The following is a 10,382-nucleotide window of genomic DNA, read 5'->3' on the forward strand; positions in this document are numbered from 1 at the left end:
AACCGCAGCACACCAGGTCTCCCTGTCCATCACCAACTCCCAAAGTCCACCCAAACTCATGTCCATTGAGTCAGTGATGCCATCCAACCATCTCATCCTCTGTCATCCCCTTCTCCTCCTGCCCTCATCTTTCCCAGCATCAGGGTCATTTCAAATGAATTAGCTCTTTGTGTCAGGTGGCCAAAGGATTGGAGTTTAAGCTTCAGCATCAGTCCTTCCAATGAATATTCAGGACTGATTTCCTTTAGGATGGACTGGTTGGATCTCCTTGCAGTCCAAGGGACTCTCACGAGTCTTTTCCAATACCACAGTTCAAAAGCATCAATTCTTGTGTGCTCAGCTTTCTTTATAGTCCAACTCTCACATCCATACATGACCACTGGAAAAACCATAGCCTTGACTAGATGGACTTTGTTGACAAAGTAATGTCTCTGCTTTTCAATATGCTGTCTAGGTTGGTCATAACTTTCCTTCCAAGGAGTAAAATGAAAGTGAAGTCACTCAGTCATGTCTGACTCTTTGTGACCCCATGGACAGTAGCCTACCAGGCTCCTATGTCCATGGAATTTTCCAGGCAAGAGTACTGGAGTGGGTTGCCATTTCCTTCTCCAAGGTATCTTCCCAACCCAGGGATTGAACCCGGGTCTCCTGCATTGCAGGCAGACGCTTTACCATCTGAGCCACCAGGGAAGCCCCAAGGAGTAAGCATCTTTTAATTTCATGGCTGCAACCACCATCTGCAGTGATTTTGGAGCCCTCAAAAATAAAGTCAGCCACTGTTTCCACTGTTTCCCCATCAATTTCCCATGAAGTGATGGGACCGGATGCCATGATCTTAGTTTTCTGAATGTTGAGCTTTAAGCCAACCTTTTCACTCTCCTCTTTCACTTTCATCAAGAGGCTCTTTAGTTCTTCTTCACTTTCTGCCATAAGGGTGGTGTCATCTGCATATCTGAGGTTATTGATATTTCTCCTGGCAATCTTGATTCCAGCTTGTGTTTCCTCCAGCCCAGCATTTCTCATGATGTACTCTGCATAGAAGTTAAATAAGCAGGGTGACATTATACAGCCTTGACGTACTCCTTTTCCTATTTGGAACCAGTCTGTTGTTCCATGTCCAGTTCTAACTGTTGCTTCCTGACCTGCATACAGGTTTCTCAAGAGGCAGGTCAGGAGGTATGGTATTCCCATCTCTTTCAGAATTTTCCACAGTTTATTGTGATCCATACAGTCAAAGGCTTTGGCATAGTCAATGAAGCAGAAATAGATGTTTCTCTGGAACTCTCTTGCTTTTTTGATGATCCATCGGATGTTGGCAATTTGATCTCGGGTTGCTTTGCCTTTTCTAAAACCAGCTTGAACATCTGGAAGTTCACGGTTCACATATTGCTGAGAAAGTCTGGCTTAGAGAATTTTGAACATTACTTTACTCGCATGTGAGATGAGTGCAGTTGTGCGGTAGTTTGAGCATTCTTTGGCATTGCCTTTCTTTGGGATTGGAATGAAAACTGACCTTTTCCAGTCCTGTGGCCACTGCTGAGTTTTCCAAATTTGCTGGCATATACAGTGCAGCACTTTCACAGCATCATCTTTTAGGATTTGAAATAGCTCAACTGGAATTCCATCACCTCCACTAGCTTTGTTCGTAGTAATGCTTCCTAAGGCCCACTTGACTTCACATTCCAGGATGTCTGGCTCTAGGTGAGTGATCACACCTTCGTGATTATCTGGGTCATGAAAATCTTTTTTGTACAGTTCTTCTGTGTATTCTTGCCACCTCTTCTTAATATCTTCTGCTTCTGTTAGGTCCCTACCATTTCTGTCCTTTATTGAGCCCATCTTTGCATGAAATGTTCCCTTGGTATCTCTAATTTTCGTGAAGAGATATCTAGTCTTTCCCATTCTATTGTTTTCCTCTATTTCTTTGCATTGATCGCTGAGGAAGGCTTTCTTATCTCTCCTTGCTATTCTTTGGAACTCTGCATTCAAATGGGTATATCTTTCCTTTTCTCCATTGCTTTTGCTTCCCTTCTTTTCACAGCTATTTGTAAGGCCTCCTCAGACAGCCATTTTCTTTTTTGCATTTCTTTTTCTTGGGGATGGTCTTGATCTCTGTTCTGTACAATGTCGCGAACCTCCGTCCATAGTTCATCAGGCACTCTGTCTATCAGATCTAGTCTTTTTAATCTATTTCTCATTTCCACTGTATAATCTTAAGGGATTTGATTTAGGTTATACCTGAATGGTCTAGTGGTTTTCTCCACTTTCTTCAATTTCAGTCTGAATTTGGCAATAAGGAGTTCATGATCTGAGCCAAGTCAGATTACACTATTACAGACTTTAAAAAAATTTTTTTAAACTATACCCTGAAAGCTTTTTATATCAATGCATAATGTGTCTTCATTCTTCTTTATAGTTGCGTAGTATTCCATTTAGTGACTATATCAGAATTCATTTAAAAGATTCATATTGCTTTCAGACTTTTGCTATTGCAAATTCTTCAATAAATTTTGTGTAGAAATATAATTTCAAAGATATCCTAATATGTCCTAATGTACCTGTAGAATGAATGCCTTAAAATGTAGTGATATAGCAAGGAGCAAATGAATTTGTAATTTTTAAATATATTGCCAAATTGCCCTCCATTGTTTACTGTATTATATTCTTTACCAGTAGAGTATGAGAGTACCTGGTCTTCCCTGGTGGCTCAGGTGGTAAAGAATCTGGCTGCAAAGAGGGTTACCCGAGTTTGATTCCTGGGTCAGAAAGATCCCCTGGAGCAGGGAATGGCTACCCACTCCAGTATTCTTGCTTGAAGAATATCACGGACAGAGGAGCCATGTGGGCTACAGTCCATGAGATTGCACAGAGTCAGACACAACAGAGTGACTAACACATATACAAGAGAATATCTGTTTCCACTAGGAAGATTGTAAACTATTGAGGTAAATTTTGTAACAGTTATAGAATAATTTAGTTTTTCTCTTTTTTCTTTAGTTTTGGTAAATTTGTATTTTTCTAGAAATTTACGCATTTTGTCTAAATGTCTATTCATTTCTGTATACATTTGTTAGTAAGATTCTAATTCAGTTCAGTTCACTTGCTCAGTCATGTCCGACTTTTTGCGACCCCATGGACTGCAGCATGCCAGACTTCACTGTCCATCAGCAGCTCCCGGAGCTTACTCAAACTCATGTTCATCGAGTCACTGATGCCATCCAAAAGTCTCATCCTCTGTCATCCTATTCTCCTCCCATCTTCAATCTTTCCCAGTATCAAGGTCTTTTCCAATGAGTCAGTTCTTTGCATCAAGTGGCCAAAGTATTGGAGCTTCAGCATCAGTCCTTCCAATGAATATTCAGGACTGATTTCCTTTAGGATGGACTGGTTGGATCTCCTTGCAATCCAAGGGACTCTCAAGAGTCTTCTCCAGCACCACAGTTCAAAAGCATCAGTTCTTCAGTGCTCAGCTTTCTTTATAGTCCAACTCTCACATCTATACATGACTACTGGAGAAACCATGGCTTTGACTAGACAGACCTTTGTGGGCAAACTAATGTCTCTGCTTTTTAATATTCTGTCTAGATGGGTCATAGCTTTTCTTCCAAGGAGCAAGCATCTTTCAATTTCATAGCTGCAGTCACCATCTTCAGTGATTTTGGAGCCCCCAAAAATGAAGTCTGACACTGTTTCCACATCTATTTGCCATGAAGGGATGGGAACAGGTTCCATGATTTTAGTTTTCTGAATGTTCAGTTTTAAGCCAACTTTTTCTACTCTCCTCTCACTTTCATCAAGAGGCTCTTGAGTACTTCTTCACTTTCTGCCATAAAGGTGGTGTCATCTGCATATCTGAGGTTATTGATATTTCTCCTAGCAATCCTGATTCCAGCTTGTGCTTCATCCAGCCTGGCAATTTGCATGATGTATTCTGCATATAAGTTAAATAAGCAGGGTGACAATATACAGCCTTGACTTAGTCCTTTCCCGATTTGAAACCAGTCTGTTGTTCCATGTCCAGTTCTAACTGTTGCTTCCTGATCTGCATACAGGTTTCTCGGGGCAGATAAGGTGGTCTGGTATTCCCATCTCTTTCAGAATTATCCACTGTTTGTTGTGATATACACAGTCAAAGGCTTTAGCATAGTCAATAAAGAAGAAGTAGATATTTTTCGGGAACTCTCTTGCTTTTTCGTTGATCCAACGGATGTTGGCAAGTTGATCTCTGGTTCCTCTGCCTTTTCTAAATCCAGCTTGAACAGCTGGAAGTTCACAGTTTACATACTGTTGAAGCCTGGCTTGGAGAATTTTGAGCATTACTTTACTAGCATGTGAGTGAGTGCAATTGTGCGGTAATTTGAACTGTGGTGTTGGAGAAGACTCTTGAGAGTCCGTTGGACTGCAAGGAGATGCAACCAGTTCATCCTAAAGGAAATCAGTCCTGAGTATTCATTGGAAGGACTGATGCTGAAACTGAAACTCCAGTACGTTGGCTACCTGATGCAAAGAGCTGACTCATTGGAAAAGCCCAAGATGCTGGGAAAGATTGAAGGCGGGAGGAGAAGGGGATGCTAGATGTTGAGATGGTTGGATGGCATCACTGACGCAATGGACATTAGTTTGAGTAGGCTCCAGGAGTTGGTGATGGACAGGGAAGCCTGGCGTACTGCAGTCTGTGGGTTCACAGAGTTGGACACAACTGAGCAACTGAACTGAACTTGAAGATTCTTTGGCATTGCCTTTCTTTGGGATTGGAATGAAAACTGACCTTTTGCAGTCCTGTGGCCACTGCTGAGTTTTTCAAATCTGCTGGCATATTCAGTGCAGCACTTTCACAGCATCATCTTTTAGGATTTGAAATAGCTCATCAGGAATTCCATTACCTCCACTAGCTTTGTTCATAGTGATGCTTTCTAAGGCCCACTTGACTTCACATTCCAGGATGTCTGGCTCTAGGTGAGTGATCACACCATCGTGATTATCTGGGTCAGGAAGATCTTTTTTGTACAGTTCTTTTGTGTATTCCTGCCACCTCTTAGTATCTTCTGCTTCTGTTAGGTCCATACTCTTTCTCTCCTTTATTGTGTCCATCTTTGCATAAAATGTTCCCTTGGTATCTCTAATTTTCTTGAAGAGATCTCTAGTCTTTCCCATTTTATTGTTTTCCTCTATTTCTTTGCATTGATCACTGAGAAAGGCTTTCTTATCTCTCCTTGTTATTCTTTGGAACTCTGCATTCAAATGGGTGTATCTTTCCTTTTCTCCTTTGCCTTTAGCTTGTCTTCTTTTCTCAGGTATTTGTATGGCTTCCTCAGACAACCATTTTGTCTTTTTGCCTTTCTTTTTCTTGGGGATGGTCTTGATCTCTGCCTCTGGTACAACGTCACAAACCTCTGTCCATAGTTCTTCAGGCACTCTGTCTATCAGATCTAATCCCTTGAATCTATTTGTCACTTCCACTGTATAATCTTAAGGGATTTGATATAGGTCATACCTGAATGGTCTAGTGGTTTTCCTTTCTTTCTTCAATTTCAGTCTGAATTTGGCAATAAGGAGTTCATGATCTGAGCCACAGTCAGCTCCCAGTCTTGTTTTTGCTGACTGTATAGAGCTTCTCCATCTTTGGCTGCAAAGAATATCATTAATCTGATTTCAGTGTTGACCATCTGTTGATGTCCATATGTAGAGTCTTCTCTTGTGTTGTTGGAAGAGGGTGTTTGCTATGACCAGTGTGTTCTCTTGGCAAAACTGTTAGCCTTTGACCTGCTTCGTTTTGTACTCCAAAGCCAAATTTGCAGATTACTCCAGGTATCTCTTGACTTCCTGCTTTTGCATTCCACTCCCCTGTAATGAAAAGGACATCTTTTTTGGGTGTTAGACTGTTCAACTTCAGCTTCTTCAGCATTACTGGTTGGGGCATAGACTTAGATTACTGTGATATTGAATGGTTTGCCTTGGAAACGAACAGAAATCATCCTGTCGTTTTTGAGATTGCATCCAAGTACTGTACTTCGGACTCTTACGATGGCTACTCCATTTCTTCTAAGGGATTCTTGCCCACAGTAGTAGATATAATGGTCATCTGAGTTAAATTCACCCATTCCAATCCATTTTAGTTCACTGATTCCTAAAATATCGATGTTCACTGTTGTCATCTCTTCTTTGATCCCTTCCAATTTGCCTTGATTCATGGACCTAACATTCCAGGTTCCTATGCAATATTGCTCTTTACAGCATCAGACCTTGCTTCTATCACCAGTCACATCCACAATTGGGTGTTGCTTTTGCTTTGGCTCCATCTCTTCATTCTTTCTAGAGTTGTTTCTCCACCAATCTCTAGTAGCATATTTGGCACCTACTGACCTGGGGAGTTCCTCTTTCAGTATCCTATCATTTTTCCTTTTCATACTGTTCATGGGGTTCTCAAGACAAGAATACTGAAGTGGTTTGCCATTCCCTTCTCCAGTGGACCACGTTTTGTCAGAACTCTCCACCATGACCATCATCTTGGGTGGCCCTACACGGCATGGCTCATAGTTTCACTAAGTTAGACAAGCCTGTGGTCCATGTGATCAGTTTGTTTAGTTTTCTGTGATTGTAGTTTTCATTCTGTCTGCCCTCTGATGAATAAGGATGAGGTTTTTGGAAGCTTCCTGATTGGAGAGACTGACTGAGGGGGAAACTGGGTCTTGTTCTGATGGGCGGGGCCATACTCAGTAAATCTTTAATCCAATTTTCTGTTGATGGGCAGGGCTGTGTTCCCTCCCTGTTATTTGACTTGAGGCCAAACTATGGTGAAGGTAAGGAAGATAATGGAGACCTCCTTCAAAAGGTCCCATGCAGGCACTGCTGCTCTCAGTGTCCCTGACCCTGCAGCTAGCCACTGTTGACCTCTGCCAGAGACTCCTGGACACTCATGGGCAAGTCTTGGTCAGTCTCTTGTGTGGTCACTGCTCCTTTCTCCTGGGTCCTGGTGTACACAAGGTTCTATTTATGCCCTCTAAGGGTTTTCCCAGTCCTTTGTAAGTTCTGGCAGCTCTATAGTGGGGTTAATGGTGACCTCCTTCAAGAGGGCTTGTGCCATACCCATTTCTGCTGCACCCAGAGCCCCTACCCCCGCCCCTGTGGCAGGCCACTGCTGACCCATACCTTCACAGGAGACACTGAAACACAGTTCTAGCTCAGTCTCTGTGGGGTCTCTGGGTCCTAGTGCACGCTGTTTGACCACTTCCAATTTACCTTGATTCATGGACCTAACATCCCAGGTTCCTATGCAATATTGCTCTTTACAGCATCGGACCTTGCTTCTATTACCAGTCACATCTATAACTGGGTGTTGTTTTTGCTTTGGCTTCATCCCTTCATTCTTTCTGGAGTTGTTTCTCCACTGATCTCCAGTAGCATATTGGGCACCTACTGACCTGGGGAGTTCCTCTTTCAGTATCCTATCATTTTGCCTTTTCATACTGTTCATGGGGTTCTCAAGGCAAGAATACTGAAGTGGTTTGCCATTCCCTTCTGTCAGGGACAGACCACATTCTGTCAGACCTCTCCACCATGACCCGTCCGTCTTGGGTGGCCACACACGGCATGGCTTAGTTTCATTGAGTTAGACAAGGTTATGGTCCGTGTGATTAGACTGGCTAGTTTTCTGTGATTATGGTTTCAGTGTGTCTGTCCTCTGATGCCCTCTTGCAACAAAGTCAAAGCCAAAGCCTTTGACTGTGTGGATCACAATAAACTGTGGAAAATTCTGAAAAAGATGCGAATACCAGACCACCTGACCTGCCTGTTGAGAAACCTGTATGTAGGTCAGGAAGCAACAGTTAGAACCGGACATGGAATAACAGACTGGTTCCAAATAGGAAAAGGAGTACGTCAAGGCTGTATAATGTCACCCTGCTTATTTAACTTCAATGCAGAGTACATCATAAGAAACGCTGGTCTGGAAGAAACACAAGCTGGAATCAAGATTGCCAGGAGAAATATCAATAACCTCAGATATGCAGATGACACCACCCTTATGGCAGAAAGTGAAGAAGAACTAAAAAGCTTCTTGATGAAAGTGAGAGAGGACAGTGAAAAAGTTGGCTTAAAAGCTCAACATTCAGAAAACTAAGATCATGGCATCTGGTCCCATCACTTCATGGGAAATTGATGGGGAAACAGTGAAAACAGTGGCTGACTTTATTTTGGGGGGCTCCAAAATCACTGCAGATGGTGACTGTAGCCATGAAATTAAAAGACGCTTACTCCTTGGAAGGAAGGTTATGACCAACCTAGATAGCATATTAAAAAGCAGAGACTGCCAGTGTCCAGCTCCAGCAGCCAGGGAATCGGCCTGAAGGGATGCGCGGTGTTGGCGGAGAATGATGCAGCCTCTGACTCAAAGTGCGGAACTGCATGTTTATGTTAAGCATCAGGTTTTCTTTTATACTTTTACAAAAACATTAGGTCAGAGGTTTGACATCTTCAGTTTCCCCTCACCCAGATTTACTGTCTCCATAAATCATTGTTGTCCTTCAAAGTTCCCTCTTAAGCGTCCTTGTGATTACATTGTAACTCATGTTTGTCTCTGGCTGCATACCACATTCCTCATTTTATTTCTTATCTGTCTAAATCCTGCTATCCCCTAGTAACTTAAGCTCATTATCTCCTAAAAAGGCTTCTAGCTATTAGTATCTCTAAAATTCCTAGTCTCTATAAGCTATAGTAAAATATGCCAACACTACACCATACCTTAAACTTTTAGCTTCTAACTATTCTTAATTATTCCTAAACCCTAAACTCAGCAAACTTCTTTTGCCATAAACATTTTCCCTCACAAGCAGGTCTCAATAGCAATCTTTCCCATGGCCTCAAGCTGCGGCCTATGTGCTCATCCTGGAACATTCTTTGTAAAGGTCCTTGAACAAATGTTAACTTTGTGGATTATTTCCTGGGTGTAACTGTAGAAGGCTTTGTGCTTTCTCATGCAAGAACAATAATCACCTTAACATTCTTTCCAGCCAACTCAACTGAAGGAAGGAAAGGACAAGTCAGAATCACAAGACCTAACTCCTTCATCCCGGGACTGTGCCTGCGGGATGAGGAGAGGGGGTTGGGGCCGTGCCTCCATTTTGTCAGTAATGCCTGTCAGTAACGCGGCTCCCGACAAGAGACATTACTTTGCCAACAAAGGTCCATCTAGTCAAGGCTATGGTTTTTCCAGTAGTCATGTATGGATGTGAGAGTTGGACTGTGAAGAAAGCTGAGTGCCAAAGAATTGATGCTTTTGAACTGTGGTGTTGGAGAAGACTCTTGAGAGTCCCTTGGACTGCACGGAGATCCAGCCAGTCCATCCTCAAGGAGATCAGTCCTGGGTGTTCATTGGAAGGACTGATGTTGAAGCTGAAACTCCAATACTTTGGCCACCTCATGCGAAGAGTTGACTCACTGGAAAAGACCCTGATGCTGGGAAAGATTGAGGGCGGGAGACCAAGGGGACGACATAGAATGAGATGGGTGGATGGCATGACTGACTCAATGGACATGGTTTTGGGTGGACTCTGAGAGTTGGTGATGGACAGGGAGGCCTGGCGTGCTGTAATTCATGGGGTCGCAAAGAGTCAGACACAACTGAGCGACTGAACTGAACTGATAAAAGCCCACTGACTCAGTTCCTCAGATGTTTTCATATTGTGTATTAGTAGCATAAACGAGTGAAGTTACTTGACGTCAGATGAGACTGGTCTGAGAGACTCAGGACACCTACTGTTAGCACTCCTAGGGCCGAAAGACTTAAGATCTGGGCCAACTTGTAATCCTTTTACAGCATAACAGTTTGCCAGAGCACAGCAGCTTATAAGTTTTTCATTGAGTCAATATTAACTATATTTTCTGCATCTTCCAAATCCTTATTGATTTCTTTGTGTATTAATCCATAAATTACAGAGAAAGTTGTGTTTAAGTTGATGTGGCTCAGGGCAGGCCATGACAAAATATGCCAAAGTGGCATATTGATTATTTTAAAGTTATTTAAGAAACAGCCAGTGCCAGAAGGACACTCTGACCCTCTTTGTCCCCTTCCTTTGTTCTCCTGAAAGTAGGAGATAAATCTCCCATGTGAAAGGTAGCCTCCCTGTAGCAGGAAGCAGAGAGACATCCTTATCACCAGAGACAAGGAATTAGGGCTGAGAAGGCTGTGTAAACAAATTCTGTTAGATTCTTCACTGATTAGTACTCGGACCTAAGCTTCTTTGTCTTGTCAGTTCCTCATGAATTTATTGTTTCTGTGTCTAAAATGTATGAAAGCTTCTGTCTTTGCTTTGGTCCCTTCTCTGAGTCTCAGGTTTTTGAGGGACCCCATAGTTACAAAGCTAAATTGGCTTTTCTTCTATTAA

General features: G+C 42.5%; 1 non-coding gene across 1 annotated transcript; it reads right to left on the reverse strand.

Annotated features, from left to right (window-relative positions):
• Positions 1 to 618: 618 nt before the first annotated feature.
• On the reverse strand, positions 619 to 690 carry TRNAC-GCA (transfer RNA cysteine (anticodon GCA)). Its single transcript has one exon. It is a non-coding gene; the product is annotated as a tRNA-Cys (tRNA).
• Positions 691 to 10,382: the final 9,692 nt, after the last annotated feature.

Source organism: Giraffa tippelskirchi, chromosome 2 (assembly GCF_054371585.1).
Source record: "Giraffa tippelskirchi isolate mGirTip1 chromosome 2, T2T-mGirTip1v1.2.pri, whole genome shotgun sequence".
Classification (NCBI taxonomy): Eukaryota; Metazoa; Chordata; class Mammalia; order Artiodactyla; family Giraffidae; genus Giraffa; species Giraffa tippelskirchi.